Source organism: Glycine soja, chromosome 19 (genome assembly GCF_004193775.1).
Source record: "Glycine soja cultivar W05 chromosome 19, ASM419377v2, whole genome shotgun sequence".
Taxonomy (NCBI): domain Eukaryota; kingdom Viridiplantae; phylum Streptophyta; class Magnoliopsida; order Fabales; family Fabaceae; genus Glycine; species Glycine soja.
Window position 1 is genome coordinate 12,498,383 of NC_041020.1, and position 7,081 is coordinate 12,505,463.

A 7,081-nucleotide genomic window follows, 5' to 3' on the forward strand; every position below is an offset into this window, starting at 1 on the left:
TAATTATTTGATTTTAATAAATAAATTAAGTTATAAAATAAATAATATTACTATACATAAATTATTATTAGTGAACATAATTATGACTAATATTTGTAATTCCTTTTTTACACGCATGTAAATGTAAATAATAATTTGTGTGACAATTTAGTATAATTTAAATCATAAAAATTAATTAATTCGTATATTTTATAAAAAAAATATAAAATATTTATTATGATAATATTTGATTTGTATTACAAAACTTAATATATAATAAAAAATAATTATAATTTTATAACAACGTGAAGTAAAATAAATTTCATTTTATAATAATAACTAAAAATAAAATAATATTTAATGTATATGTAATGACGATTTTGCCTCTGGTTGTTTTCTTTAAATTTACTGCGCTTTCACCTTCATCCCCGTCTTCTTGCTATTGTTATCCTTTTCCGTAAAAAGCTTTTCTGGTGGTCCTGTGAAGTAGAAGTTCCGTAACAAGCGATTTGGTGGTCCCGTGAAGCAGCTATTCCATGTTTGAAGTTGTTTTAGTCGTTGTTGTTCGTATTTCGTCGGAGGTACGCATTTATTGGTTTTTTTTTTTTTGCGTTTTCTGGGTAGTTGTTTAGAGAAGATGAACAGTAAAAAACTATTTCCGGAATTACTTTTTACTGCAGAAAGAAGTAGTTCCGGAATGAGAATGTTGAATTTCCGGAAGAAGTTCTTCTGGAAGTTACTATTCTCAATTCCGGAAGAAGTGGTTCCGGAAGTGTTTTCCGGAACAACTTCTTTCGGAAGTAGACATAGTAACTTCCGGAAGAAGTTCTTCCAGAATGTCAGTTTATCAACAAATTTTTTTAATTCTGCTTTAATATATATATATATATATATATATCAATATTTTTAATTGTGGATATAACTGGTTTAATTAGGTATAATATTAAATAATTTAGGTAACATAATTGTATTTTGTTGTAGTAAAAAAATGTTTTATTAGTTCTTTAATATAGTGTTAAGTTTAGTTTAAGTAAATAATGTAGTTATAAATTTAGAATATATTTATATTTGTTGTTAATATGTTTGTTAGTTAATATGTAGTCAATTTGTGGATGTGGCTATATGATAATTTGAATATACTTGTGTATGATGCATATGTCCTGTTAATATGTAGTAAATTTTTTGATGTGGTTATATGATAATTTGAATGTACTTGTGTATGATGCATATGTCCTTAAGATGGACGAAGATCAATGGAGGTATGACTATGCAATGTCACAAGAAGTTCATATGGATTATGATTATGATAATGAAGAAGAATGTGGGGTGAATGAACCACATGTCGATTGTTCAAATGCTTTTAATACGTCTCAGGTAATCATAGATAATTTGAGTCATTTGGTTGAATTGATGTTTTGTAAAAAAATTAATATGTTTGGGTTGCGTTGTAGGTATTCGGTACTCGAGATGATGTTTTGCAATGGGCTGGAACAGTTGTCCATGAAAATGAATTTGTTGCAGTGATTATGAGGTCTGACACATATACTGGTAGCAGAGGAAGAAGTTCATTTGTCTTAATTGGGTGTGAAAGGAGTTGTACGCACAAGTGTAGGAATAAAGAATTCGTTAGAAAAGACACTGGGAGTAGGAAATGTGGTTGTCCCTTCAGGCTTCGTGGGAAACCAGTGCATGGAGGGGAAGGTTAGATGGTGAAGTTGATCTGTGGGATTCACAATCATGAATTGGCCAAGTCCTTAGTTGGACATCCATACGCTAGACGATTGACTAAGGATGAAAAGAAAATTATTGCTGATATGACAAAGTCGATGGTGAAACCAAAAAATATCTTGTTAACGTTGAAGGAACACAATGCCAATAGTTGCACCACGATAAAGCAAATTTACAATGCAAGAAGTGCATATCGTTCTTCAATAAGAGGAGCTGATACCGAAATGCAACATCTGATGAAGTTTCTTGAACGTGATCAATACATTCATTGGCATAGATTGAAGGATGAAGTTGTGGTGCGTGATTTGTTTTGGTGTCACCCAGATGCAGTAAAGTTATGCAATGCATGTCATCTGGTGTTTTTTATAGACAGTACCTACAAAACAAACAGGTACAGACTCTTAATACTTGACTTTGTTGGAGTGACACCAACGACGATGACATTCTCTGCTGGGTTTGCATATCTGGAGGCTGAGCGTGTTAATAATATTGTATGGGCTTTGGAACGATTTTGAGGCCTATTTTTAAGAAACGATCGCCTCCCTATTGTTATTGTCACTGACAGAGACCTAGCACTGATGAATGCAGTGAAAACTGTGTTCTCGGAGTGTACAAATTTGTTGTGCAGGTTTCTTATCGATAAGAATGTGAAGACGAAGTGCAAATCTTTAATCGGTGAAAAAAATGCGTGGGACTATGTAATGGATAACTGGGGTACTTTGGTTGATTGTCCGTCCGAACACCAGTTCCATGAGAAATAACGGCCCTCCATTGTCTTACGCCACTCACACACCCACGGAAAAAAAACCCCAAACATGAATACTTAAACATCAAAAAAAGGATCTGATTCCTATTTTTTTGGATTTCCTGCCTCTTTTATAAAAACATTTATTTTTAATATAAATCTTATGAACAAAACTCATGATTTTAGGTTCACTTTTTAAAAAAAAAAATTAAAACACTCCAAAACTTCGCTTAAGGACCACGATCGGAATCATAATCGATACGTCAGTTAATATCATAAAATAATAAACTGTGCAAAACAAGTCAACTATATTAAACAAAAAAGTGTAACAAATACAAAAATTCATGTCAACTACAAAACAAAAAATAAATACAATAATCAATGCTCTCTGCGGCGTCTCTGACGTGCCCTGACACTTCCATCAGCACTGGCTCCCCCTCTGGCAATCGTCAGGCAGTCCTGCATAATTTCATATAACTCAGTGCCTGCAGTGACCATCCTAAGGTTGAGCACACGCTCCAAACTCTATACAATCGTCTCATATCCGTCATAATCATCCTGTGACAGTCATTAAAAACATTTATTATAAAATTTAAAATAAATAACAACTCATCAAACATTAAACGCGCAGAAATTCTTACCACTGCATGTCGAGGCGGGTCAAATGTCACTGGAACCTGGGGGCTGGGCGGCTGTATGTACTCCTCAGGGTCTGCGGCTAGTGCATCTCTAGGCTGGTCACCTGCCTGGGTCGGTATCATGAATGGGTGAGATATGCGGAAAAACCACTACATGTAATCCGCAGATACCTGCCTAGGCACTAGACAAAGCTCACCCACAGGTAGTACGTGCTCCGAAAAATGCATCCAACTGTCATCTATATCATCGTGTGACAATTGAGCACTAACAAGCGGCGGAGGGATGCTCTGAATGTAACCAAATTGTCTTACCACCCTCTCCGGTCGAGCTGTGACCACCATAGGACCCCATCTTAGCTGACCCTGGAATGATGAAATCAGCTCAAAGGCCCTAACCCCCTGATGCTCAGTGTACGGCAACCAGGACACATTTGTGACGGTCAAAGCATCACAACGTACCCTGTAAGGTGCTCCTGTGATTCCCTTCATGTGTGCCTTCGACGTCAACCACCGGGAAGCGCATGGGGACGTCTCCTGGTATGTATCATCTGTCACGCACTGGTGCACACTAGCGAAGTGCTCATAGATCCAGCACTACACAAAAGATGAGGTTAACATAACATAAAAATATGCTTAAATCATAATCGAACGTAACATATTAAAATACACAAAATTTACCTGGAATAGAGTCAGGTACCCCGCAATCTGTTGTGTGGTGGTCCTAGAAGCCTCATCTAACTGGTCATACATATGAACTAGGGCGGCAACTCCCCAAGCATAACCACCACTCTGACCGAGGTCACGAAAAGCGTCTAGGTGAACCACATGCACGTATGTCTCGAACCCATCCTAGTCGTACGTATGCCCCGTATGTCAGTGTTGTCTCGGCTCTAGCCTCTTCAGCAGACACCTCAAGCAACTTTGTCAGCAAAAATATCGCCTCCTCCGTAGAAAGAGCATGAAAACTGTGCAACGCGCCAGTGATAGGCAAATGAAGGAGTGACGACACATCATCCAATGTGATTATCAACTCTTCTACCGAAAGGTGGAAGGTGCTGGTCTCGCTGTGCCACCTCTCCATAAATGCGAATATAAGTCCAGGATCGCCAGTAACAACTGAACAATCGATCAGTGGTCTTAATCCTGTGGCACCAACCAGTCCTTCAATCTCAGGCACTGGCCTCCCAATCAATGTCACCTTCCTCCCATGTGACACCAACTTCAAATCAGGACGTTCCTGATTTGAAGTACAAATTATACAATTATTAAAAAAATTAATGACAAACAAATCAACAATGATAAATAATTAACAAATTAAAATATCTGTCCACTCCAAACAGCGTGTGCAACATGGTCCGCAAATGATGTCAGCACTGACGGGTCACGTGGCCCACTAGGAAATCCCTCAGCATCATCAGCATCTGACCCCTCAGCACCATCAGCACCCTATACATCCGCACGCATCTCAGGTGCCTCCTCAGCCAGATCAGGGACATCCTCAGTCTTGTCAGCAGCGTCCTCAGCCAAATCACGTACATCCGTAGTCATCTGATGAACTCGTTGCCTACGGGCTGAGGCAGTAGGCCTACGCCTCTCGGGAACATCAGCTACATCATGGTCATCATGTCTATCTCTACCTACAAGTCTACCTATAGCACGACCTAAACCTCGTGTTCTAGCCATAATCTGCAAATCATGTGGAACACGTATTTTTTTCGGTCAAAATATACACAACTTTCTTTATAAAATTAAAACAAGTTTATTTATAAACAAATAAGACTAATTTAAATCAAATTATTTTAAAACATACACAACATAATTTAAAAAAAAAAACTAAACAACTTCATTTATAAAAAAACACAACTAATGTAAAAATAATTAATTAGTAAACATCCACAAGTTAATTTAAAAAAAAATAAACAACTTCATTTATAAAAAAGCACAACTAATGTAAAAATAATTAATTAGTAAATATCCACAACTTAATTTAAAAAAAAATAAACAACTTCATTTATAAAAAAAACACAACTAATGTCAAAATAATTAATTAATAAACATTCACAAGTTAATTTAAAAAAAATAAAGAACTTCATTTATAAAAAAAAACACAACTAATGTAAAAATAATTAATTAAAAAATATCCACAACTTAATTTAAAAAAAAAAATAAAGAGCTTCATTTATAAAAACACATAACTAATGTAAAAATAATTAATTAGTAAACATCCACAACTTAATTTAAAAAAATACTTTATTTATAATAAAATAAACAACTTTATTTATAAACAAAAAAACACAACTAATTTTAAAATATATAATTAATAAACAGACACAACTAAAATTATATATAAAAATAAAAAAATGGGAAAAAATATTTCAAAACATACACAACTTAATTTATATCATTTATAAAAAAAATTAGCATTTTTAAAAAATTTCCAAAACACACACAATTTTATTTATAAAAATAAACAACTTCATTTATAAACAAAAAACATAAATAATTTAAAAATAAATAATTAGTAAAATACTCAACTAAAATTATATAAAAAATAAACAAAACCAATTAATAAAAATAACCAACTTTATTTATAAATAAAATACGCTAATTTAAAAAAATAAACAATAAACAAAAACAGACACAACTTCATTTATAAACAAAAAAATAAATAATTTAAAAATTAATATTTAGTAAAAATACACAATTTAAATTATAAAAAAAACATCTTTATTTGTCATCAAAAAGCCAAACCTCATTTATTTTTATAAAATCTCAAAAACAAAATAATAAAAAAATATAATAATCATTCATTTAAAAAAAAACAATTTTTTTTTTAAAAAACAAACTTTTCGGAAATCTCAAAGGTCATCCGGAAGAACCCTTCTTCCGGAATTCTTCCGGAAGAATTACTTCTTCCGGAAACTTTCCGGAAGAGGTTTTCCGGGAGACTTCCAGAAGAAGGGTTCTTCCGGAATGTTTCCGGAACAGCTTCTTCCGGAAGTTCCGAAAGAACCCCTAACGGGTCTTCCGAAAGCCTCCGCTGTAAGTCCTCTTTCCCCATTTTTTTCGGCGTCTTCTACTCTCGTCTTCTACCCTAAGGTTACTATCCTAAGGTAACTATCCTAAGGTTCCACTGCTACAACAATGCTGGATATTACAAGCAAAGGGGAGTTAGGGAGACTAACCTCGTTCGCGGAAAAGAAGAAGACAAAGCTTGGCGCTTGGCTCGCAAAGAAGAAGAAGCAACTTGACAGAAAAACGAAAATATCTGGAAGTGCTTCTTCCGGAGGAGGAGGCGCTTTTTATAATTTTTTGTTAAAGGGCAAAATGGCCCATTCATAAAAATTGCTGGGTGCACCTAGCATTTCCCCTGTAAAGGCTAAACCATAAGCGGTCAGAGTACATAAAGCGCCTCTTTCTATCTTGTGACAAAATCTTCCATATTTTCCTACCAGAAAAATTTTATTCAGAAACAAGGCCTCAATTTTGAAGTTGTTCCTTTTACATCATAAATCTGTAACACACTTCAAGTAAATATCAAAAACTCCGCTGTTTAGCTTTCTCTTGGGTCTAGAGAGTTCTTCCTTTGGTTTAGAATGCGCTTCCTTGGGTTCAGAAAGCACTTCCTTGCCATTGAATTTACTCTTCCTCTTAGTTCGCATTCGCCGGGGAACATTGGTCCAATCAAATGGAAATGGGGAAAAACCACTTTCCATCACATCTCTTGAAAGCTTCATTTTTTTTCTTCGACGATAATAGACAAACTTGAATCTCCTTTCTGAGTTGATTTTCCTTTCTTGCTTCACAGAAACCTCTAAGAAGAACAATGACAGACAGAATCAACTTCGCCATTTGGTTCCCAAAGTATATCAAGTCTCAAAACACCCTGGCATAACAAACGAATAAAGGAAAGCTAGAAATTCAGTCATGGTCTCGCAACAATTAAGCCACACATAACGTATCTAACAAATTTACTAGTTCAAAATTAAAA

At 34.7% G+C, this 7,081-nt stretch overlaps 1 pseudogene; it reads right to left on the reverse strand.

The window, feature by feature from the left end:
• Positions 1 to 6,827, reverse strand: part of LOC114398602 — a 7,961-nt pseudogene extending 1,134 nt beyond the window's left edge.
• Between the last annotated feature and the right edge of the window lie 254 nt (positions 6,828 to 7,081).